Raw genomic sequence first — 26,174 nt, 5'->3', positions numbered from 1 at the left:
TGTTTTCTAGTGTGTGACTTTGCTGTGTATTGGAGCAGCAGAACAAACATTCCTCAGCAGCTTTAATGAATCCAAACTGCACTCATAAAATGCATCAGTTCGTTTGTGACACCACAAATAGACACTGAGCTTCTGGAGAGGAAAACATAAAACCTCTTGAGACCCGAACATGTAGAAATGAAACCGGCTGAACTGGATTTGTACTGCTTGTAGTATTCTATGTATTCTGCAAAAAGATAAAAATGTTTCGAAACTAAAGTGAACTAAAAGGCATTAGAAGAAGGAAATGGACTGGCGCATCAATGAACTCTCTAGCTAAGCATATTTTTGAAATGCCAAATTTTAAAAAAAAAATCACTTTTTTTTTTTTTTAGTTTAGTTTATTTAAAAGGACAATGTGCAGTAACATTAAAAAGATGCCTGCACCAGATTTAGCACGAAGCTAATTTCCATCTGCAGTCCTTTGCACACATTCATTGGTTTCAGTGCATTTCATTGATAATAATGTATTCTGTTGAATAAAAACTTCATGAATATGGATCAATACTGAATGCACCTGCTATAAAGTGTACCTAAAGATCATTTAGTATTTTGATCATTATGTTTTTTTATTAGGATCTGCTGCAACAGATCTTTAAATGGATTTGTATTTTATATAAATATTAATGGTCTCCACAGAATAAATCTAAGTGACATTGGTGATTTGTTGACTTTTTCACAAGCAGGTTGACATTTTTGACTTTTATTTAAACATCCTGACAATGACTGGATGGATTTTCATGATCCTTTGACCTTTTTCTTTTGTTCAGCACTTTCTTGATTTGGACAAATAACCTATAGAAATGAACTTTGTATCTGTTTTGCGCTAATTAGCAATTGCTAGCATGCTAACACATTGGTGAATTAGATTTTGACCAAATATCTGTAAAAACAATGGCCTGGTCATTATCCTGAACTTTGTATCTGTTTTGCGCTAATTAGCAATTGCTAACATGCTAACACAGTGGTGAACACAGTGGTGTTGGCGCTGTGAGTGTATTAGCATGATGATGATAGCAATTAGCTCATAGCACCACTGTTACAATTACAGTCTTACAAACGTCCTAGCATGGCTGTAACTTCAAGTGTGTTATTTCTGGAAACTAGCTTCTTTCTCAAAGGGAAAACCAAGGATTTACAAATAAATGTAACTAAGTGTTTCACATACCGATGAAACAAGCAAAAAAATCCCATCGCAACAACAAGTTTTTCATCTTTGTGTTTGTCTGCCAAAACTGATAGTGGGTTACTCAAGAATGTAAACTTCTGTTCTTATCTATGCAGGCGGTGATAAAGTGTTGTTTGTTATGTACTGAATAAAAAGAGTGACAAACTTAAGAGAGCACTTTGGACAAAGTAGACTTAATCTGGAGTGGAGTTTGGCAAGAGTATTCATAGATTCATGGCTGATTAATACCAGTGGGAGCCTGACAGATTAAATGTTTACTGTTATTTTTCCACAAGTGTTTTTCCATATTTTACACTCGACCAATAGCAAGTGAAATCCCGTTTTCTCTCCGTGTTTTTCATGGGTCACTGAGCGGGTCCGAATTTGGTTTCATCAACCCTCCCTTTCAGATATCAAACCCAGGTGAATTCCACTATTAACCCAGTAAAACAGCTGTTTAAAGATGCTTCTAGGGCAAATATAAAGCACCAAATTCCAGTGTGAATGCAGCGTGGAAATGGTGAGCAGACATGTCCCTCCCTCCACCATGAGTCAGTCGTTCATTCATTCTCTTGCTTCCACTGCTGCACAAATCAAAGGAATGCATGTCATGGAAACACAGGTCCGATTTTACGGTTTTAGGATTTTACAGACACGCAGTGGGGAGCTCTGCCTGTGAGCCAACTCAAACATAAATCGAGATCTTTCATATATTAACTCATGCTCTCTGCCGTGTTCTCCGGGGCCCAATGCTGTCACGAATTCTGACTTCAAAGGTTATTATTTTAAAATCTGATCCTGCAGTAAAGCCACTCCAAACACGGAAAACCGTCAAGCGGTCAGCCACATTTGAAGTGGGCAGCTTTATCACAACTTTGGGTTTTTGGGCTGGTCACGTCTGTGTTTGCAAAAGCTAAACGGTTTTAGGTGAACTGGGATCCAGTTCGAGACCTGGAAGATGGCTTGACACTGCGGTCGGGTTTCTAAGAAGGTGGCTCTCCAATCTAATAGTCTTTTTCCTCTTTATTTGATCAATTTTAATCTGCAGTCACAAAATCAAGTCTTAAAATTGCCGAAATTTTTGTTACATCTTCGAAAACCAAAATAAAACAGATGAAGTGACAAATTATAGTGATGTAACATGATAGACATGAAATTAAATTGAGAAAAACAAACCAAAGAGCTTTTAAGAAACCATAAATCCGACTCTACAAAGAAAAATTGGATTTATGTGTCTTGGTGTCCTTCTTAGACTGAAAGATTGTGAGAATTCAACCAGTGGAGAAGCTCTTGAAACACACTGAACAGTATTCTAACTTGTAGGGCAAATATAAAGAGCCCTAAGCATCATGCTATTCGCAGGTCAAATGCTAATTGGTTGAAAGGTCAGCAGAAACAGAAGGATGAGTTGAACCAGTAGAATCGCTAAAAATCAACAAATATCAAAGAGAAGGCGGTGATTCCTACAAACGTTTGTGCCACCTCGTGCCTGCCACAAGTTCCTACACTTGAAAAGTGCCTCATGACTGTATTAGATAATTGCGGAAATGAGAAGCAGTGAGACACAAAGAAGTTCTTTGTCCACTGCAATTTCTGTCTTTTTCATTGCAGGGACCCAAACATAAGGACCAACAACAGCACAAACACGAAAAAGATTGACAGTGGTAAGTCATATGCAGTGACAAGAAGTGAAGTAGCAGAATGTCGATGTGTGAAATGAGTAAACCGTGTGATTCCCTCAGGCATCGGCACCAGAAACACTGGTCGGTTTAACTAAATATTAATATTTTCTTTACATTAACTCACAGCTACCTACCACTAGCCGAGGCTCTAATCTCAGGAGACCCTCAGTTTCTAAGCTAATGCTCAGATTTTGTCAACCAGCAACATGGAAAGTGAATCAGATCTTGTAAAACCAGCAGTATTTTGGTCTAATAAATGGAAATACTGTTGTATATTGGGTGTGTCAGGCATGTGGATGTTAACCTGCAAGCAGAAAATCCCACTGGTGCTAACACTGCTAACAATAGCTACACTGAGCAGATCAATTTTGATGTTTTTTTACTTTTAGTCTGATCTCCGAGGGTCGATTTGAAATTTTCTGTTTAATCGAGAGGGAAACGAGATGTCAGGGACAATTAACAGGAAGTTAAGTGAAGAATCAAGGCATCAGCTGTTGTAGAAGATCATGCACAGTGTCTGTTTTGGTTGCTACTGCCCTGACGATGTGCCTCTAAGCAAAGCGGAAACTAAAGAAATCCTCCATCACATTGAACTGTGTTTCTGTGGGCATTAAAGCATTGAAGCTATTTGGACACACGTCTTACAAAATCAGAGAAAACACACACACACAACTTGGCCGCCGGACTGAGCTGAAAGCATTTGACACTGTGTTTATGTTCATTTGTTTTCTAATGAGCTTTTCATTATGAAAGCAAACCAAAGGCAAAAATGGCTTCAGTAGGTGAAATGTTTAACACTGGTTACAATGAGGATCACTGTTCTCCCTCTCTCACACACATATATAAAGTTTCTCCCCAAAAAAACAACGTGCATGGTTAGGAAACACAAACACAGCAATAATACGACCTCTAATTATCCAGCAATGTAATAAATGTAGAACTCTGCTGAAATAAACAGCACTGGTGGAAGATTAAAACAAACACAAACACCGCTCCACGCTTGGCTCTGCTAAAACTATCAGTGTACCGCTAAGCTTGAAAAGTAATCTGTCATTTTCCCACGGCTATAAGAGGAGAGGAGCGAGGGCAGGAGACGAGGAGGATAGAGGGAAAGGAGACGAGGGTGATAAAATAACGTGAAGACAGGGACAAAGGAAAAAGGTGAAAGAGAAGATCAGAAATGTAAAAACAAGAGATGACGGGAAGTTAGTGAAGGAATAAAAGAAAAAAATGTGAAGGGTGATGAGCAACAGGAAGCAGCCGAGAAGAGAGAAGCGAGGGAGGAGACGACCTCAGGGCAACAGGCTGTAATTTACCACACACACACACACACACACACACACACACACACACACACACACACACACACACACACACACACACACACACACACACACACACACACACACACACACACACACACACACACACACACACACACACACACACGTGGGTTTTATGTACTTAACTCCAGCAAGCAGGTATGCGGGGCGTAATTAGAGAGCTATAATAGGAGAGTTTATTACGGACAGAGCAGGCAGATGTAGGTTTCTGCGTGTGGCTGATGAAGTCATTAACCCATGCCGTTAGTTGTTGCCGGTTGACATCATCACCTTTTCCAGACTACAGACAGAGAGACAATGTTCCAAAAAGGGTGACCAACATGTGAAACTAGAGCCGTGTTTTCATCGGTTAGAGGTGAGATTTCTTTGGTTCTGTCTGAACAATATGCTGTACACATTAATGTGGAAGCTCTGCGAGGTCGAGAGATGATGAGGAAGCAGACAGAGAGAGACACGTTGGAGACTCAGATGAGTTTGGTTGTGAGTAACGTTCACTGGTATCGGGAGAGGTGACACCGACAGAGCAGCAGTTCATGCAAGCAACGCCAGCATCAGTTCTGAGGATTCTCTCTGATGTTTGGGTATATGTTGTATCTGAGAGTAGGTCACATTTATGGAGACAACTCATCTGTTTAGTCGCATCAGGATACACAATATCTAATCCCCTGCAGCATCTGCCTGTTTAAAGGCCATTATGACCTTAGAAAGGTCCTTCACACACGTGGTTGTCTTTCATTAAATCATTATTTTCATAATTGATTAATCTAAAGATTAGTTTCTCTATTAATTTATTAGTGGTTTGATCCACAAAAAGTCAGAAAACTGTATTGAATATGAATGTATTTGCAATTTGTGTATCTGATTCATAAGAAAAATCATTCCAAATAATCTAGCAATGAAAGGAACAGTCTTGACCCTCAGTGGAGGCTTGAAATGGTTTCTAAGAGCTACGAGAGCCACAGTGCAACCATGGACACGTTCTAATTTAGTGAATGGTGCACACTTATTGTGAGTAGCACGAATATTGTCGGTTGCATTTGTAGTCGTAGCATTGGTGAGATTAGTGACTGCAGTTGTTGTTGTAAAAGTCACTGCAATGACATACAAAGCAGACATTATAGTAATAGTAGTTGTGGTCTACAATCACAATAATGCATTTCATTTTAAAACACACACCACCTGCTACATGTCCACACTACTCCATCAACACTACTTTCATAATAGCTGGAGACCCTGTTTTAGCCAGTGTGGTGTTGTAGTCTGGACAGGAAGAAACTAAAACTTTAAGAAACGATGACGTGGACACCTATGTTCCCTTTCAGATCGTTTTCCTGATTCTATCATTTCCAAAAGAAAACATGCCTTAACAACCAGCGGTTAACCCAGCATAGATGACAAATCAGGCGTTGTTTACCGTGTTGTCTGTGCTCACACTTCTGCAGTTGAGGAAATTTGTGGTTTTTACTTTTTAACTTCTTCCTGTATGGTACTTATTGCAACTAAGCAACCAAAACCCTGCGTCATGTTTAGACACACATGCCCAGTGTCTGGACAGATATGCCATTTTAAAATGAATTTGTGTGCATGTAAAGTTGTAGTTTTGGTGTAAATAGCAGCAGTACACAGTCATAGTAGGGGCTGTGCTAGCAGTACTAGCTCTTGCTTTAGCACATGTGGTTATAGCAGATTTTACAGCACAGTAGTAGCAGCAGACAGAATAGTGCACTGCAAAAACTCCAAATCTCACCAAGCCTATCTGTCTTATTTTTAGTCAAAATGTCTCATCCCACTTGATTTAAGATAAATTCACTGAACAGGTGACATTTCAGCAAGATGGAGGGACTTGTTTTAAGACAATGCATCTTAAATATCTCGTTAAGTCAAACGATCTTGAAATTATCTTGTTTTAACCCTCCTGTCGTCCTGCTGGTCAAGTTGACCCATTTTAAAGTTTAAAAATGTGGGGGAAATTTTTTTCACAGTGAAGACTTCCACATTTTCTAAAATCTTTGGGAAAAATTTTCAAATTCTTTTGCTGGAAATAAATAAATATTTAAAAAAAAATGTTTCTTTAAGAACATTCAGAAAAAAATCCACCAAAATCCAGCGAATTTCACTGGATTTTTTTCTGAATGTTCTTAAAGAAAATATTAGAAGTTTTACTGATATATATGTAATCACTTTAGATGTTTATAGGATTTTTTTTGGAAGATTTTCATTCATTTTTTTGGAAATATTTACAATTTTTATATTTTTTAAGATATATATTTCTTGTGAAATTTGGGGATTTTTAAAAAAATTTAGGGGAAACTTCTTACTGAAGATTTTGCATTTTTTTTATGAATTTGGGGATTTTTTGCTGAATTTGTTTTATTTTTTACAGACAAAGAAACAATATTTTTTGCTGCCGTAAATGAGCACAACTGGAGGGATAAGACACCTAAGCTTGACAATCCTGACAAAGATACAGCTCAAAATAAGTTTTTTCCACCTAATTTTAAGATCTCAAGCTCATATCTTACTTCAAGAAGTCTTACCAAGCCATTTTTCACTTGTTCTATTGGCAGATTTTTTCACTTATTTCAAGGTAAAAGTTCCTTGAAATAAGTTCTCTTTTTCTTGTTTGGAGAGGGGCATTTTTTCCAGTGTGTGAGCAACTATAAGAGAGCAGAAATGTGTAGTCAGTTGTAGCATCAATGTCAGTCCTTTTGGCATGATTAAAGTCACATGTAACAAGCAATGGAAGATATTTTTAGTCAATGCTGTACAGAGATCTGTGTTTATTAAATCGCTCAAGTCTTTTTAACATATTCAGCAAAATGTTCCCTGCAGTTAGAAATAATCAGCATAATTGCCAAAGAAGAGAAAGAAGATGCATAGCTTATCTTGTTATTTCTCCCACACTGGCTCCACGTGATGTTTAGCTGTCAACAAAGAGCTTTTTCTTCTTTGTATGTGTTTAATAAGCCACTTCTCAGCTGTTTCTGCGTCTTCAAAGCTTCACTTTCACTGCAGTCTGACCTACATGTCTCTGCCATGCTGCTGTGGGACGTCCAGACAGGGTGAGGTCACACCAGGCACCGAAGAAAGGCCTCTCTGTTTGCTGCAACGCTCACAGGTCAGACACACCCTTTTATATTTAGGTTGAGGGGTGACTTCATGGTGTGTACAGTGGCAGGATGCCCACCATTGTACCTTGTTGTGACCACGCTGGTCACAGGTTGTCATCGCTTAGCTATCACCTGACACTGCCGACTGCATCGAACAACAGGCTCTTTATCAAACGCTGAAGCCATCAGCTCCAGTCTGAAGATCATTAACAGCAGGGAACAGAAAGATCCCGCAGCAGAGTGTGTGTCCATCTTCGTGTGTGTGTTTGTGTGTGCAGTTCTGATGTAGAGATGATTACCAGGAAAACATCTGCACTTCAGTGTTAAACAGCATGTTGTGGGGACGTAAATCTGTTTACGCTGTCACTTTGCGGGGATTTTCACTTCCTTTTGGGGACACAAAGCAAGGCCTCGTTCGGTAAATTATTACTTTTCAGGGTGCAAATTTGATCTAAGGCAGGGATGTCAGACATGTGGCCCGTGGGCCAAAACCGGTCCGCTATGGGAGTCCAATCTGACCCGTGGAAAATCTAAAAATTACAAAGACATTGTCTGCAAAATGTAAATTAATAAAATTATAAACTTAAAATAACTTCTAGAGCTGGTGTTGTTTGTCTATTTTTTGGTCATTTTGTAACTTTTTTGAGTAATTTTTTGCCTCTTTTTTGTTTTGTTCCATGTAGTCCCATTTTTTTGTCATGTTGTTTTTCGCTTTGTTGTTTCGTATCTGTTTTGTAACATTGTTCTAGTTTTTTGTCTGACTTTGTTGTTTGTATTATGCTTTTGTTGTTTTGTTTCTCGTTTTTGTTGTTTTGTGTTCCCTTTATTCCTTTGTTTTGGTTTTATGACTTATTTTTGTCAATTTGTTTCACTTTAATCATTAATTTTTGTCTTGTTTTTGTCTCACTTTTGCTATATTTTGTCACGTTATAGTTGTTTTTTTGGCTTTTTTTGTCTAACTTTTGTCATTTTGGTCATAAATTAAAATACTATCTCAATCAGTTCCAGATACCTGTGACTAAATGTTTTGTTTGAGTTTATTTTTCTTAAAGAAATTCAGGTCATTCATGATGTTTTGTAAAAAGATAATTCCTTAAATGTGAACTTTTTTGCACTAAAACTAAGGAAAGATTTGGAGTTGTGGATATTTATAGGTTATTATGTTGTGATTTTACGGGTCACTTGAGATCAAATTGGGCTGAATGTGGCTCCTGAACTATAATGAGTTTGACACTCTTGATCTAAGGGTTACACCAGCAGCGTCAGTTATTGTTAAAAGACTGTAAGTCGATGTAATGTCCTGTGAAGTGATGGAAACTGTGGGTCTACCACTGCAAGGCTGTGCCCAAACACGTGCACTTAAAACCTCACCATTACTGAAAGGTCGAGATGGAGAAAATAAGTAGTTCTCTGAGTGACGCAGCTTTGAGAACGGGACGCAGTAACACTCAGACATTCTAAAAAAAAAAATGCTGGCACTGGCTACAGTTTGGGAAAAGTTGTGTCACTTCTTTCACTGTAGAGATAATAACCCAATTTAAATCTGCATTAACACGCATTTGCAGTGCACACTCGAGCGCACAAACACTGGCAAGGATCGAAGAGAAGGAAACAGTTCTTCATTTGTTTACGTTGAGACGTCCGGAGAATACAGGAGGATTTATGCAGGACTGGGAGAAGCATTTACACGGGAAGATTGGAATCAGAGTGTCATATGTTTGAATGAAATGAGCTTAAAGAAGGATTTCGTTGATGACTGAGCTGCATGTGACACCCACATGCGAGAGCACACAGAGGGAGGGATGCCATCTTCGCCTTTTAACTCTCATCTCACGAGTTTATTACAACACTAGACGGCACAAACAAGAAGGAAAACAAGCTTTCAGAATCCAAACTCATGAGGAAATCTGTTTGTCTGTAAAGCTTGCGGTATCATAAATCATGTTGTGAGATAACACATCATCTTCTGGGTGTCAAAGTTTAACATACCTCCTCATTTATCTCATAATAAATAACCTAAACCTCAGCGGTAAATAATCACCCCTTACTGAAGTAGCTTTTCCAATCTAAGGAATCCAGGCTTAAGAGTTTGTTGATAAAATTCTTTGCTGATAGATAAATATTCATTTTCTGCCCCATTGCTTCTTGTTTATACTTCTTAAAGAGCTTATAACATGCTAGACCACATTTTAATGGCAAGATGTTGTGCACAGATTGCAAACTGACTCAAAAATTGATGCAAAAAAATGTATCCAACAGGACGTAATTTAGATGCTCTCATAAAACCGGGTTACAGTGGGATCTCTGCCTCATGTAGCGCCAGATTGTGCTCGACTCGAATTTGTTTGACATTTTGCATGCAGTGCACATTTTCATGACACAAACAGAGACCATGAGAGTTTATTTCAGCCCTTCTTTACTGTCTAATGCTAAAATGTAGGCGACAGAATGAGACATACTGAAATAATAAATAAAAAGTGCATGTAAGTCACTCTGGAAACAAACACAAAGGAGCTTTGTAGGGACAACATGGATGAAAGAGTGTATTTTAACCCAAAAAATGACATTTTTCTTATCCTAACCAAGTGTTTTTGGAGTCTAAACTTCACTAAATTCCGAAAGACACAACAGTAAGTGAACACAAAAGTCAAAATGAGACTTAAGTCAAAAACTTAAGGGGATTCAAATGTGCAAACTGCCAGCTCCACTATCATTTAATGAGGTGAGCATTATTAAACGTTGTTATAAAACTCTTCTCCAGAAGGTCTGGGAAGTGTTTACTGGCTCATATACAGTATTCAGTGAAAGGCTGTGCTAACTTTGACCACTTTCCAGAGCATTCACGCACAAACGTTGAATAAACAAACTATAATGTTGTTATAAGAGGACACAAAAGTATTTTACATGTTAGCTAATGTACGTGTTTGTCAAGAATTCTCATCTACAATTTAGTTTTACAGTGTCGTCAGTAATAATTGTTGAAAAAAATGAATTAAATCCATGTAGAAAAAATGAAAAAGTTTAGATTTTACAAAAAATTCAAAATATTAGCATGTCACGGGTGACATTACACAATAAAACCTGGTGTGTCCGTCACAGAAAACATGCTAATGTTGTTGAAAAGACTGACAGAGAGAGTAATAGCCACAGCAGAGGGATGGAATAAGGTTTATGTGTTTAAGATGTCAGTGTTAACTCAGTGCATTAAGTCAAGTACTGTGCTGAAGTACACTCCACAAAAATATAAACACACTTTTGTTTTTGCTCCCACTTTTTATGAGATGAACTCAAACATCTAAAACTTTTTCCACATGCACAATATCACCATTTCTCTCAAATATTGTTCACAAATCTGTCTAAATCTGTGATAGTGAGCACTTCTCCTTTGCTGAGATAATCCATCCCACCTCACAGGTGTTCCATATCAAGATGCTGATTAGACACCATGATTAGTGGACAGGTGTGCCTTAGACTGCCCACAACTGACAATTTTGCAGGAAGTGAAGCTGTCAGTCTGCCTCCTGCTTAAATTAATAAATAACAAACGTCTCTGGAGAGCTTCTGGCTGAGACAGAAGAAAAAATACATACATATTCAGCAATATAAAGCAATGTTATTAATTTAGGACACTTTTTTAAGTAAAGACTGGTCCGTAGAAAATTGTCTTGTTTGAAACCGGTCCGTGGTGCAAAAAAGGTTGGAGACATCTGTATTAAAGACTACATGCTCTTTGAGAAACTGCTACCAGCCTTCAGCCAAGTGGTAAGAAACATCCAGTCGCCAAGTTTCAAACTGTTTTGATCCATTTCAGTGAGTAAGCGTCCAAACTACTGGTTTAATTCCGCTGAGTAACCTGGTTTCTACTGTGCATGTAAACACAGTGAACGGAGCCCGGTAACGCCCGTCTCCTGGGTGCATCAGAGCCCTAAATAGAGTCGTCAACCTGACAGGTCCAAGAGCCTGCAGAAACCCTCAGTAGAGCTGAGGGGCCCCCAGGACAAAGACCTTTGGAGTAGGGGGAGGATGCGCTCCTTGGACCCCCGCTGCTTACCAGCTTCGTGCTCCTACTATTGCTTGCATCGCCACCCTTCATCTCCCAAACATAAAGCCCGAGTCTCGACCGAGAGGTAAATTTGGAAAGCGTGGTTTTGCAACGTGGAAACCCGACCGGGGGAGCTGGAGCTTGCACTGCCAGTTCTTTCTGCTGCTCCGAAGGTAGAGCCCAGTTTCTCCCACATTTCCTGTTTTGATAGCATTTGGGTTCACCTTAATTTCCAGCGGCGATGCAGAGCCACAAGTCTGAGTCACTCTGGGTTTGACCTACTCTCCAGAATGAGGTCAAGGACTGTGAATGAAATATAAACTCAGCTTCTGTGTGGGAAGACACCAGAACTGGAGCTTCAACTCCCTGTGCTGGTCCTATCAGTGAACAGCGACTCCTGGAAGTTGCTCAACATCGTTTTCTTTCCAAAATCTTCACCAAAAACACTTGAACAATTTGAATCATATTTGAGATTCTTTACTCTATAAATAAAACTGACTTGACTTGAACTGTGTAGTTCAGTGGGCAGAAAACATCCCTGTAGATCAAGAAGTTGGCTCAGGTTGCTGATGGTGTTGGCCAAGATACTAATGAGACATTACAACACAAAAATGGGCGAAGAAATATTTTTAACAACAAGAAAACAGAACAAAGCCTAGGTAAGATATATCAAAAATATGATTTCTAAACTCATCTTTTTCATTAAACTGTGTATTAAAGCGGATTCTTTACTACATCAAACACAGTGAGGCCAACAGACATTGATGGTGGCTATCAGTTAAAAAAGAAAATAGAAATTGGTGAACAGAGTAAGCCTGTAACAAACAAATCTGGACAGAAAACCAATGAATGTGATAAATCTTACCTTTAACACTGTGCCTATATCATTAGCTAACTATAAATTTATGCAATTAGGAATAAACATTCGGCAAACCAAAGTTACGTGAAACTGTTTCTTTACTGGTGAAAAAGACAAACTGAAAATAAAATGTATTTATCATCTTATAACTCAGCTAATAGATTAATTATTATGCTGTCTGGCCACAATGCAATCTATATTTCATGGAACTTTAGTCATACAAACCAAACTAGTCCAAGTAGCTTTTATCAGACCTCATCGTAGACTCTATGGTGCTGAACATGCCTACACATCCGCTGGTCTTTATTGGATTTTATCAGGTGATTATACAAAGCACCAACTTTCTTTCAATTAGAAAAGCGTGATCAGAAAAACCTGGCTCTTCTGTTTTTGTTTAAAGTAAAAGTTGCCGGCTATGCAGCTCTTTCCATGAACTGGTGACATGGAAGTTATAGACAAAATAAATGCACCGCAAGCGGTGTAGCAGGAGATGGAGCTGATGAAGCTGACCAGCTGTCTCACAATAACGTAGATGTTCTCATTTTTATTGCTCGTATTTGCTCCGTTTCATGCTATCTAAAAACTCTTGATCACAATCACAAGTTGTGTCGAGTCACACTATCAAGTGACTCAATATGAACCACTAAGAATTTGTATACTCGGCACGTGACGTCTTAATTCATCCAATCCCCTCCTGTCCTCTGTTTTAAATTAATTTAGGACTGACGCTCAGCAAACATTGCAAATATTCTCTGATTTCAGCATCTCAGTTGTGATGATTTTCTGCCTTTCTCGGCTTCAACTAACTAATCTATCTTTGCATTTCTATTTGTTGGTCTGAAAAGAAGCCTATAGATCAGGGATATCAAACATGCGGCCCGTGAGCCGGATTAGACCCCCTGATGGGCCGGTTTGGGACAACTTTTTAAAGTGAAAAAATCATCAACTGCAATTTGTAATTGAAGTAAAATAATTCCTAGACCCTGACAAGCTGTTTTGATCATAAAGTAAAATACTAGATTTCTCATTGTTCTTTGGTCATTTTCTGTCTCATTTTTGTTACATTTTATCATGTTATAGTTGTTTTTTACCTTTGTTTGTCTGACTTTTGTCATTCATCTCATGTTTTTATCATTTTGTTTCTCATATTTATCAGTCAGTTTTCTTTTTGTCTCATTTATTTTTTTGTCTTATTGTGTTTTGCTTTATTCGTTGTTTTGTGCATCATTTTTGTAGTTCTGTTTCAAGGTTTCATCTGTTTTTTGTTTTGTTTCGTGTCGTTTGTCTCATTTTTTGTCATTTTGTGTCACATTTTTGTAATATTTTGTCTTGTTTTTATTGTTTTTTAAAGTTAACCCTTTGCGCTTCAGTGCGTAGTAGGTGTACCGCCGGCGGTACACTTACTAATTTGCATAGGAATTTCAAGAATGTCCGACGGCTGCAAACGCGATTATACAAACACTATACACCGATGGAAAGCTTAGATTCTCATGAATCCGCCGGTATAAACCACTTTCAGATGCGATTACCACAGCGGGTGAGAAAAACACATTTATCCGACAAAAACAAATATTCATCCATCTGTTCTCTATACACGGCTTCAATGCACACAGCGCGACTCACATTTCCGGGATCATTATCACACACAGAAAAAAAGATTCTACAAAAAACGGCCATAATCCAACCTTTTACATCCAGACAACACAAGCCAGTAAACTATTTTGTCCAAAACATGTCCTGAAGTCGTTATAAAATCCACGAATCGGTCGTTTTCAAGGAAATGCACCTCGCGATGTGCGTCCAATATTCCCTGTATTTTTCGTCATTTTTTTAATTTAAAAATAGAATATTAGCGATTTTTTGTACTGAAAACGGCTGGAATTGACTGCAGCTTAAAGGGTTAATAAATGTTTTGTGCCTTTGTAGACACACTATGATAGTTCATTAAATGTGAATATTTTCAGATTGTACTTCTTTGCTAGCCTAGCCGCGCTAGACAACCCACGGCAACAAATTTAATTCTCTGCCAGGGTGGGTCTAGTTACCCTTGGTAAGCCTCGAGGTTGGATGCTCCTAAAACTGGCCGACGAATCACCATCAAGTGTAGAGCCAGAAGGCGGGCGTAACTAAGTGACGACAGAGGCACGACGATTCTGACAGAAACAACCAGAAACAACTAGCCTAGCCGCACTCGACAACCCACGGCAACAAATTTAATTCTCTGCCAGGGTCGACAACAAAAACGACAACAGTCGTTGAGCTCCATTAGCACCAACTCTGAATAATCTTTCTGTTAACATGTCTGTAATATACTTGAGCTTCACCCATTGACTGTATAAATAAGGCTTCACCGAACTCCCGCATTCTCTGATTTCCGGCGCTCTAGGAACTACGCCAGCCTATTCGTTGCACTGATTGGTTGTATACCTCCCCAATTGCTGCAGAGTGATTTGAAAGACAACCTTTTAGCCCGCCTCCCTCCCTGTCGAGAGTTCCTAGACCCTTGTGTCTTCAGACCTGGGTCTAGCGCGGCTAGGCTACTTCTTTGCACTAAAACAAGGGAACAATTTGGAGTTGTGTTTTTTTATAGGTTATTATGCTGTGATTTTAATGGTCCGGCTCACTTGAAATTATATTGGTATGTATGTGGCCCGTGACCTAAGATGAGTTTGACACCCCTGATTTAGATGACATCACCTGGGGGGTTTCGGACTTTTTGTCAATTTCTCACCTTTAAAACGCAAAATTAATAATGCATTGATTAATTAAGTATACAAATTGATCCATAATAGAAGTAGTGATTAGTTGCAGGATTAATAAATTTAAAAAGATTGTTGTAAATCTCATTCTGGGAGGTCGTGTAAAGGTCCTAAGGTTTAAAGCAAGGCAGCAGCACTAGTAGATTAAGGGATGGATGTTTTTTTAACGTTATGTTCCTGATGTCTTGCACACATTCCTCACTCTTTCTCATCAGACTGACACTCAGAAACACACACCCATCATCAACCTCTGCCCTCCACCCTGAGCCCTGCGAGGTTCTCCTCCCTTCCTCACACCCACGCTCACACAAGGCCTCCTTTATCAGGGCGGGAGGAGGGGAGCTGCCGAGCTGGAAAAAGAAAAAAGCTCCCACGCTCACACCAAAACCACCAACAGCTACATGTGTGTGTGTTTGCATGTATGCTGCCGTCTACCTCCACCGATCTCTGTGCTGTCCTTAAACGGCTTTCTGTGGAACAGAAGGGGGCAAACCAGACGATGATGCCCCAGACGGATCAGCCTTTTCTGGGGGAAGTTTTAAAGCTGAGACCCCGTGTGAGAGTGGAGACCCTGGGTCACTGAAACAGTTGGATCAGAGTGACAGAGTGGGTGAAAGGAAAAGAATCAAGGAAAGGAAAGACACGAAAGGAAAGCAAAGGAAAGGAAAGGAAAGACACGAAAGGAAAGGAAAGGAAAGGAAAGGAAAGACACGAAAGGAAAGGAAAGGAAAGACACGAAAGGAAAGGAAAGGAAAGACACAAAAGGAAAAGAATAAAAGAAAGGAAAGGAAGGGAAAGACACGAAAGGAAAGACACGAAAGGAAAGGAAAGACACGAAAGGAAAGGAAAGGAAAGGAAAGGAAAGTCACGAAAGGAAAGGAAAGACACAAAAGGAAAAGAATAAAAGAAAGGAAAGGAAAGGAAAGGAAAGGAAAGGAAAGGAAAGGAAAGGAAAGATGCTGAAGATACACTACACGCATGCAGCACGGTTCTTTCATTGCAGAGTCCAGCAGCTCGTGGAAAACAAAACATAGTCGCCTTTCTGCCCTGCCCAGAGATGTGTCTACTTGTACTAAAACCATTTCAGGCGTTCCTCCACTGACACACAAATCTACACGTCTGAACCGACTAATGTTTGTTTTTGATCCGGAATATTTTCAGTAATTATATAAAACGTGCTGCAGCTACTTGCTGGTGGGTCTCCTCGCTTGTATATTTTTATTAGCTGCACTCCCGAGACGAGACTAAATATTTTAAATTCAAATTATATAAGACTCCTCCGACTCATGTTTGAAGAAGTGCCAGAAAATGCAGCGATATGAACGGAAAAAAAATAGATGGTCCCCAAGATGGGTGCTGTGTAAATTCACAAGGACACACAAATATATTTGAAATAAACAGTTAGGATTCACCACAAGGGTTAACCTCTGCGTGCATTCACATTTTAAAAGGGTACATTGAAGGCAGAACAAATATAAAAATGGAGAAAAGAGGGCTATAAACTTTTTTTACAACTCTAAAAGGCTGACAAATTTAAGTTTGATGTCATTTACTGCAGAAATTGCTGTTGCCCAGCCACACTCTCATCTAAGAGAAGAACTGAGCAGCAGTAAACATAACGAGTATTAGCTGCAAAGAGTGAATAGATGACAAACGACCATTAACCACCAGAAAATTCAAAGAAAACAGACACCACCTGCCGCCCATGGTGGGAAAGGAAGAGAAAGAAAAAACAAGAAAGGAAAGGAAAAGAAAGAAAAGGAAAGGAAAGACGTGAAAGAAAAGGAAACACAAGAAAGGAAAGGAAAGAAAAAAGGAAAGGAAAGGAAAGATTGTCTCTCCACTCTTTCTCATCTAACTGAGAAGAACTGAGCAGCAGTAAACATAAGTATTAGCTGCAAAGGGTGAAAAAGATGAAAAACGACTATTAATCACCAGAAAATTCAAAGAAAACAGACGCCACCGTGCCGCCCATGGCGTTTGATTGACAGGTGATCTTGGGGAAATCCTGTGCAGAAACCCCTCGGCTTTACACCAAAGACGTTCTTACCACCTTAAGCTCCAGTAACGCCATTAAAGTCTGACTTAATCTGCGAAAGCCGGCTGCTCGTTACAGTCTGGGAGCAGCCGGCCACATCAAAGCTCCGTTACTCACAATTCCTTTGCAGAGGAGCACAGCAGCGCCGCACTAACCCCTGACCCTGAAGAAACGCCGACCTGTTGAACCTTAACCCTCGGCCATCATCTGGGTCCATACAGCATAAAACACAACCAGCCTCCAACTCCCATAATCCTCCACAACACACACAACACTGCCTCCTTCTAATCCACTCAAACAGTGACACTTAACCGTATTCACACACTTAAGTGGCAGTCACACACACACAAAGAAACAATACACTCTGGTGGCTGTGTCATATTCCTGCTGTCACATGAGGGTTTGTGGACATGTACACACCGAAAGGGGGAAAAAGTCCATTCTGGGGATGGATTTGTGCTAAATTGGGCTGACGTGAGGGATGACACAGATACACAAAACAGTTCTCATGAAAGGCTTTATGAAGAGCTGCAAAACAATATAAATCATGTAGAAAAACACTCCATGCACACAACATCTAGACCAGGGGCCACATTCAGCCCAATCTGATTTCAAATGAGCAGTAAAATCACAGCATAATAACCTATAAATAACCACAACTCCACATTTTTCCTTTGTTTTAGTGCACAAAAGGACATTCTGAAAATGTTCACATTTAAGGAATTCTCTTTTTACAAAACATCATGAACAACCTGGAATTTCTTCAGAAAAACAAACTCAATTTCACCAACAATAAGCCTCAATTTATCATTTACACATTGCAATTTACAGAACAAAGGCACAGAACATGTAGTCACAGGTATCTGGAACTGAGTGACAGTAATTACTTTATGATCAAAATGACAATAGTCTGACAAAAAATAACAAAAACAAGAAAAAATATGGCAATAATGAGACAAATGACATGAAACAAAGCAAAAAAGAGACAAAATATTACACAAAAAAGTTACAAAATTGCAAAAAATTCACATAAATGGCACAAACATTACAAAAAATGAAGAAAGCGAGAAACAAAACGACCAAAAAAGTAGACAAAAACACAAAATGACAAAAAAATAAGACAAAAACGCAATAGAGAATAAAGAGAAACACCAAACAACAAAAATGAGACACAAAATGACAAAAATAAGAGAAAATGATGAAAAATGAGGCAAACAACACTAAACAAAACAAAAAACAGACAAAAAATTACACAAAAGTTACAAAGCCACAAAAAAATGGGCACAAATGACAAGACAAAGAATGACAAAAGCGAAAAACAAAACGACAAAAATAACAAAAAATTAACGATTAAAGTAAAAAAACACAATAGAGACAAAAGAGAAACACAAAATGACAAAAATGAGAAACAACACGACAAAAACATGAGACAACGACGAGTCAGACAAAAAAACAGCAAAAGCAAGACAAAATAGTACAAAGATGAGACACAAAATGACACAGGAACAATGGGCAATCTAGTATTTTACTTTATGATCAAAATAACTTGTCAGAAATTATTTGTAATTTATAGTTTTACAAATTTACAATTTCCACTTAATGCCTTCTCTGTCATTTTTACACTTTACAAAGCTGTCCTGTGGGTGGGATTGGACGATCTGACGGGCCAGTTTTGGTCCTTGGGCTGCATCTTTGACACCCCTGGTCTAAAATGCTGTTTTTAACATGCATGTGCAATCACGTCCCAACAGAATTAGAAATTGTTAAAAATACTCATAAAAACATAAAACATGTGTTCATACTGAGCAAATCATGTAATGGGGGCTCAAAATTGACCAAAAAGTTCAGTTTTCAGTGGTTGAAATGGTATTTTAGCAAGCATGGAGTTAATAATACAGCGCAAATGTTTGCATTAAAAAAACACTCCTTTGTAATTAAATTCTATATCTATGGGGGACTTTGCACTAATCAGTCAAGAAGGCAATTAAAAGATGCTTGTTGTCCTCTCATGTCTCAGTTTAATCTGTCAGCAGCAAGTAGTTTCTCAGAGTGGGTGCCTTTTTCTCTCCTGAAATCAGCCTTGAAAGAGCTTCTATGGTAGCAGTTCTCGCTGTCGAACACACACAGAGGTTCATAAGGCAAGTCCATGCCATGGTAATGTGGCCTTATCAGGAGTTTTCTGAGAGCTACACACATTTTTGTTGCTTTGGACTTGATACAGCAAGCATCCCCTTTGTCCACGTTCTCTGTGTGAACAAGAAAAACTACATATCATGACTAAAAAGCAGCTAAGGAAAGCAGACGGAGCCGGGCTAGCTGTTTCCCTCTGTTTCCTGTGTTTACGCTAAGCTAAGCTAACCATATCCTTACTCCTGTTCTGCACTTACAGCACAGATGTGATGCTATGTCACCATATTAATACTGTGATTCAGCTCGAGCCTCTGCACATGCACAGTTCATCTTTTATACATACACACACACACACACACACACACACACACACACACACACACACACACACACACACACAGACACACACACACACAGACACACACAGACACACACACACACACACACACACACACACACACACACACACACACACACACACAAACACACACTCCTGGCTGTGTGTTTCTGGTGTAGTATGGAAGCCATTAGATTCGGTGACCAGCGCAAACAATAGCAGAGGTTAAAAAGGTCGGTGGCCTTTTGGGACCCGACTGGATTGATCAATCAATGTCATAAAAAAAAAGACTTGTGTGTGTGTGAGTGTGTGTCCCTTTATCTCACACACAAACACACATTTAAATACAGGTGAAACATTAACTCCGTAATGTGCACTAAATGACCTTGCTCGCTCCACTAAGATCCCCCTTTCCACTCTGTTTTAAACACTTTCATGACTGGATGCGTTCATCAGTGTACGCTGTGTTTATTTTTACCTTCTTTGCCAACTTTCAAAGACTTTCTTAAGTATTTTTACAAGAGTCATATTGGAAAAACTGAAGCCAAATTTAGTAACAATTAGATCCAGATCACAAAGGTTTCCTGTTGTTTGATTGCAGATAAAGACAGGAAAATATCTCAGTCAGCTGGATGAGACTGAGCTTAATTTAGCATGTTAGAGATAATTTATTTAGACAAAAAAAACACATAATAATGCTGGTCAAAGCTGCTTTAAGAGGCTGCTTTTCTTTGCTCTAATCTTGAGATGGAAATTAGCTGATAATAACTTCAAAAACTGACCATAAATCAACTATATGGTGTCTAGTAGTAAATTTACCAGCTGCAGACAGATGTGAAATGAAATACTACATTTATGAGTGAACAAACCTCCCCAATTAACACCTGAAAACAGACACAAACCACAAATGGAAAACTACCTGGTGGGATGTTTTTAATGGCGTTCCAGGAGGCTGTTTATTTGCTTTAAAGACCGCCAACACTTACGTCATTCATATAGTTTCTGAATACGAGAGTACATCATTTCCTCCTAATGGTGCAAGATTTCAGTCCATGCCATTTTGTTTTGTTCTGTCAGGATTTATGAATCAAATCGTGATGACCGCTGTGGGTTAGTTAATTATGTTGTCAGACCAAAGAATTCCAACCGCATCCACAACGTCTGAGAGTATTAATGAATAACAATGATAAAGTATTTTTGTTCTGAATGTTATGCTCATCACACTGGTAAAACTTCCAACCCAAATTTAGCACAAATTCTACAAAAGAAACCATAATTTTATGTGTGTTTCCACACCATTATGTGTTTATTTACATATATATTTGGAGTTGTCAAGAGACAGCTACAGGAGCTACTTTATCCACTCAGGTGACTTTAAAATATTATAGAAGATGGTGTAATCCAAAAACTGTCAGACAAATTGTGTGTTTTGTGAAAAGCAAGTTGGAAAACTTATGAAAAGTATTTTTTGTTTCATGTATTCGTGCCTCAAACAAATATCTGGTTCAAGCTCTCGTCTCTTCTGTGATGCAAAACCTTCAGTGTTCATTACTCCGCCAAGGAGGCAGAGCCGTGGCAGAGTTATGTGACCATCTGTGTTGGTTTGTCTGTCTGTCTGTGCGCAACATTACTCAAAAACAGAGTAACGGATTTGGATGAAATTTTCAGAGGTCAGAAATGACACAAGGACCAATTGATTAGAGTTTGGCAGTGATGCTAGCCTAGCCGCGCTAGACAACCCACAGCAACGAATTTAATTCTCTGCCAGGGTGGGTCTAGTTACCCTCGGTAAGCCTCGAGGTTGGATGCTCCTAAAACTGGCCGATGAATCACCATCAGAAGGCGGGCGTAACTAAGTGACGACAGAGGCGCGACGATTCTGACAGAAACAACCGGAAACAACTAGCCTAGCCGCGCTAGACAACCCACGGCAACAAATTTAATTCTCTGCCAGGGTCGACAACAGTCGTTGAGCTCCATTAGCACCGACTCTGAATAATCTTTCTGTTAACATGTCTGTAATATACTTGAGCTTCACCCATTGACTGTATAAATAAGGCTGCACCGAACTACTGCATCCTCTGATTTCCGGCGCTCTAGGAACTACGTCAGCCTATTCGTTGCGCTGATTGGTTGTATACCTACCCAATTGCTGCAGAGGGATTTGAAAAACAACCTTTTAGCCCGCCTCCCTCCCTGTCAAGAGTTCCTAGACCCTTGTGTCTTCCTACCTAGGTGTAGCGCGGCTAGGCTACAGTGATGCAGCTTATAGTCTGGAACCACGGATTAGTTCAAGAGACAGCGGTACGGTGTCACTGCAACTATGACAACTAGTGAACGCCATGTCAGCTGCCTGCTGACCATCACGATTGTGATCCTACTACAAATCCACTGCTGCTGACTTATCGGGACTTATCTGCCGCAAATCATAGAAGGAACAATTGATTAAATTGTGAGGGTGTTTTTTTTGAGTTCCATCAGCTCCTACTGCCGCTACATATTTAGGTCACATGATTCGGTATCCATACATAACACACACATGCATAATACACGCCTGAGCTCACCAAAATGTCATTTCATCTGTAATTGAAGATTTCATCTGTCGGAAACAATGCAAAGACTGAGCAGCCTTGGTGGAGTACTGCACTTTCTCAGTGCTTTCTTGTTTGTTTCATGTATTCGTGTTGCAGACAAATGTGTTGTTCAAGCTCTAGTCTCTCGTGAAGTAAAAACCTTCAGTGTCCTTTACGGATGTCAAGGTTTATTCCCAATTTTGAGTTTCTAGTATTTGCATTACTTGAAAATACACTGATGTCTCTCTAAAACACATATCCATCCAGCCTTTCCCAACACTAACAGTAGCTTTTTTTTTTTGACTTGCAGTAGGTGGTCCCAGACTGACATACAGAGTAAACCTTGTGTGAGTTTCCTTGAAGGAAAAACAGCTAGCGACGTGTTCATGGATTCATAACTGCAGAAAAAAAGAGGCAGGAAAGCATCAATCTGGCAGTAGAAATCCGAAACCTTTACCTCTTTCCTGGCTCTCCTTTTTTGTCTCCACCTTCTTTGTCTTTTGATCTATTATCTCTCCATCATCTATTATCCGTTCACCAGCCTGAAGCCAAAGGAGGCTTCCCTTTTCTGTTTAACCCGACTCATCTCTGCCACTGTCTTTTTGACATATGTTGCAGCACGACACATCCTGCCTCTTCATTCACCTTTTCATCCTCCTTAAGCCACCTTCTTCCTCCCTTCTTACATTTCTATCCATCTGTCTGACTCAGTTTATCTATCTGTCCTACATTTGGCTCTGGCATCAATCCTTACCACACACACTCATTAATCTCCATTTCAACCTGAGCATTCACTGCATCTCAGATCAAAGATTTAAATGTTTCTTCTGTCAGGATGTTTGAACAGTTTTTACAGCTCAGACTGATATATCTGGATGATTTACTTCTTCTTTGAGTGCAACTACAACATAAATCATGAACTGAAAAACACAATTCTGTGCAAATGTGACCTGCTTTGTCCATTGTAAAAATCTTTAAAGGCTTATCATGTACCCCAGCGACAGCAAGTGTTACTCCAAAGGGTTTCTTTCATTATAAAAATGGCTGAAGACACAAAATCCTGTTGATTTTTGGGCAGAGAGACACTGAATATTGATTGTCAACATCTCTAATCGGCTTTCAGGAACCTGAATCCAGCCAAGAAGTGAATAAACAATCTGGGAAAACTCCTCATAAATCCAAACCAAGAGGAATGCAACACACCCACTGCCGCCCTCCGCCCTGCACCCACAAATGTTGATTCTCCACTCAGAAGTTCCACTCGTCCCACTAAGTTATGACTCCCGCTCAGCATCCCCTGAGAAACGGAGATGAAAGGGTGTTTCCATCGGATGCCACGAGGACAGACGATGACAAGAGAGGATCCAGAACACAAAGAGAGTTTTGTGTCACTGCAGGCCTCAGACTGGGGCGGCTTTGCCAGTTCAGCCACGAGAGTGGACCACATTGCATGGTGGAATGTGTGTGTGTTTCTGTGTGTGTGTGGTGCATTCTTTGGTTTGGGGCACAGCTGCTTCGCGATAAACTGTAAACATACAAACACAAACGCACAGAACTGCACACAAGTGATGCCTGTAACAGCCCGTCTCAGCCCAATAAAACGGCCTCGGAAACTGCTTCTAATGTCAAAGCGTTAAACAATATAGCTGCGGTGAGATTGGTGGAAAATGTTATAAAGAGGCACCAAAACCAGGAACAAGGTGGAACTAAAGGAACGGGACTGTCAAGACAATCTACCTCATGACACTGTGAAATTAAATAATCTGGAGCCGCAACCAGCAATTACTTTCATCGACGGTTAATGCGGCTATTGTTATTGATTAATCAATTAGACACTGGGTCTGGTAAATTTCATAAAATGCCTCTCATGACGTCAAACGTCTTGTTTTGTCCATCTGAGAACCCACAAAGATTCAATTTGCAATGATTTAAAACAGAAGGCAAATCCTCCCTCTGTGTTAGCAGTGAGTAGTATTTCTGCCTCAAAGGTGACTACAACAATTGACCGACTGTTAGAACATCAGCGGATTAACATTCTACCAATCAACTAATCAATTAAATTTGAGCTCTTCAATAAAACCACAACATTCTGGCTCTCTTAAAGGAGAGTAACTTAAGTCAAGCCCAGTTACTAGAGTGTTTTGAGGAACGTTCCACCACAACTCAGACCAAAAAGCCAAATCAGTGATAAGTTCTTTAAAGAATAATAAGTAGACCTTGAGTTACCAAGGTTAGAGCAGTTTTCCTTGAAAGTAATGAAGGGATTATACCTTCCTTTCCCTCAAAAAAATGACCCAGTTTTTTAAGCTTATGATTGTGAGAAGAAAGTACATATGCGAGGTTTGTAAGTACTCATTGGTCCACAAGATCAATAAACTGCTAATTTTCTATTATATTTACAAGTAAATACATTCTAGCACCATCTAATGTGTGGAACACTTAATAAATATGACGTGAAGATAAGTGTTGCCCCTGGAAATGGTATTCATTTGAAACCGCCACAGTGGATTTGCATTTTATTGATCAAATTGTTGCAATTTTTTGTGCTTTTCTCTGTCATTGTACACAGTGGAGGTTAAACTACTCAAAATGATCCAACCACAAAACTGTTAGCGGTGAAAATAGAGAGGACACTGGAAGAAGTATTCAGATCCATCTTACTTCAGTAAGTACCAATACAGTGAAGTAAAAATACTCCATCACAAGCAAAAGTCATTAAAAGACAAAATGCAGTTAAAGTATTGGACTAAAAGTCCTGGTTTGGTTCCTCTGACTGATATATTTATACAAAACACCATGAATTTAAGAATTAAGCATCAGTGTGTCAGCAGCAGGTGGAGCTACTATTTCTACAAGTTTATATCTGGAAAGCAGATAAATGTGATTCTGACAGAATGCTGTTTTCAATTTTGGATTTTTTTTCTGTAATCTTAGATTTTTGGTGACATATTGGAACAGTGAAGTATTTGATGAAATGAAACCATGTGGGAAGTTTAGAGGGGAAAATTCACTACTTGGTGGAGCTGTTAACAACTCATGGACATCTTTTATCCTAAAAGTAACTAAAGCCATCAGACAAATGCAGTGGAATAGAAAGCAAATATCTCCCTCTGAAATGGAGCAGCGTGCAAGTGGGGAATAGCAATGTAAAATACCTCAAAATTAGATTCAAATACAATGCCGGAGTAAATGAACTGACTCGCTGCTCTGACAGTCTCTGGTGCTAAATATCTGCAAGTTATCTAAACTTATACAACCATTTTTATAGCTGAACTCTGACCAGAACGCACACTTTTTAAAAAATTTATATGTCTTTAAAGCAGTGGTGGGAGGCGATGAAAAAAATAAATCTAATTGGAAAAAAAAAATCTATTGATTAAATTGTGAGGGTGTTTCCAAGTCCCATCAATTCCCGCTGCCGCTACATATTTAGGTCACACGATACAGCATCCGTGCATAACGTACACATACATAAGACACGTCTGTGCTCAGTGCAAGGTCATTTTGTTTGTGGGTACATCTATATTAAATGGACATATTCTACGTTACCGTCATTTCTGCCAAAAATTGTTTCAAGATTTCCTCCATCAGAAATAATATAAGCACTGTGGGTGGAGTAGTGCGCTTTCTGAGTGCCTTTCTCGTTTTTTTTATCATCAATTAATCGAAATTAACACGTTGAAGTCCCAGTCCGAGTTTCAACACGTTGAAATCTTAAATTGTTGCACCGCAGACGAACGAAGTCATGAAAACATGAGACTTTTAGGTAAGAGATAAGGCTCATGGAGTTCAACACACTGCAGCTTGATGGAAGTTGTTTCCTTAATTTGCTTGTGTTTTGACTGTTTGCACGTGTTTTCTCGAGCCGCCTGAGCGGATAAAACATTCCTCATGACTGCAGATATGATGAAACCAGATCAGTAATGACGGTGAGCATTTAGACAACCGAACCACATCTGAGACGACCGTGAGGATCGAGGCAGCGACGAAACCACAACAAACGACCAACACATCCTTCACTGTGTAGACGTGATGTTCCGCTGATGTTTACCGAAGCTTTATCGGAGTGAACGTGAAGGTCGCGTGCTTTCAGA

General features: G+C 39.4%; 1 protein-coding gene across 1 annotated transcript in view; it reads right to left on the bottom strand.

Annotated features, from left to right (window-relative positions):
• The window catches only part of shroom4 (shroom family member 4), a 93,566-nt gene that overhangs the window by 55,528 nt on the left and 11,864 nt on the right, over positions 1 to 26,174 (bottom strand).

The sequence above is a fragment of the Acanthochromis polyacanthus genome, chromosome 23, assembly GCF_021347895.1.
Source record: "Acanthochromis polyacanthus isolate Apoly-LR-REF ecotype Palm Island chromosome 23, KAUST_Apoly_ChrSc, whole genome shotgun sequence".
In the NCBI taxonomy this organism is placed as follows: domain Eukaryota; kingdom Metazoa; phylum Chordata; class Actinopteri; family Pomacentridae; genus Acanthochromis; species Acanthochromis polyacanthus.
This window is presented reverse-complemented; position numbering and strand designations above follow the sequence as displayed.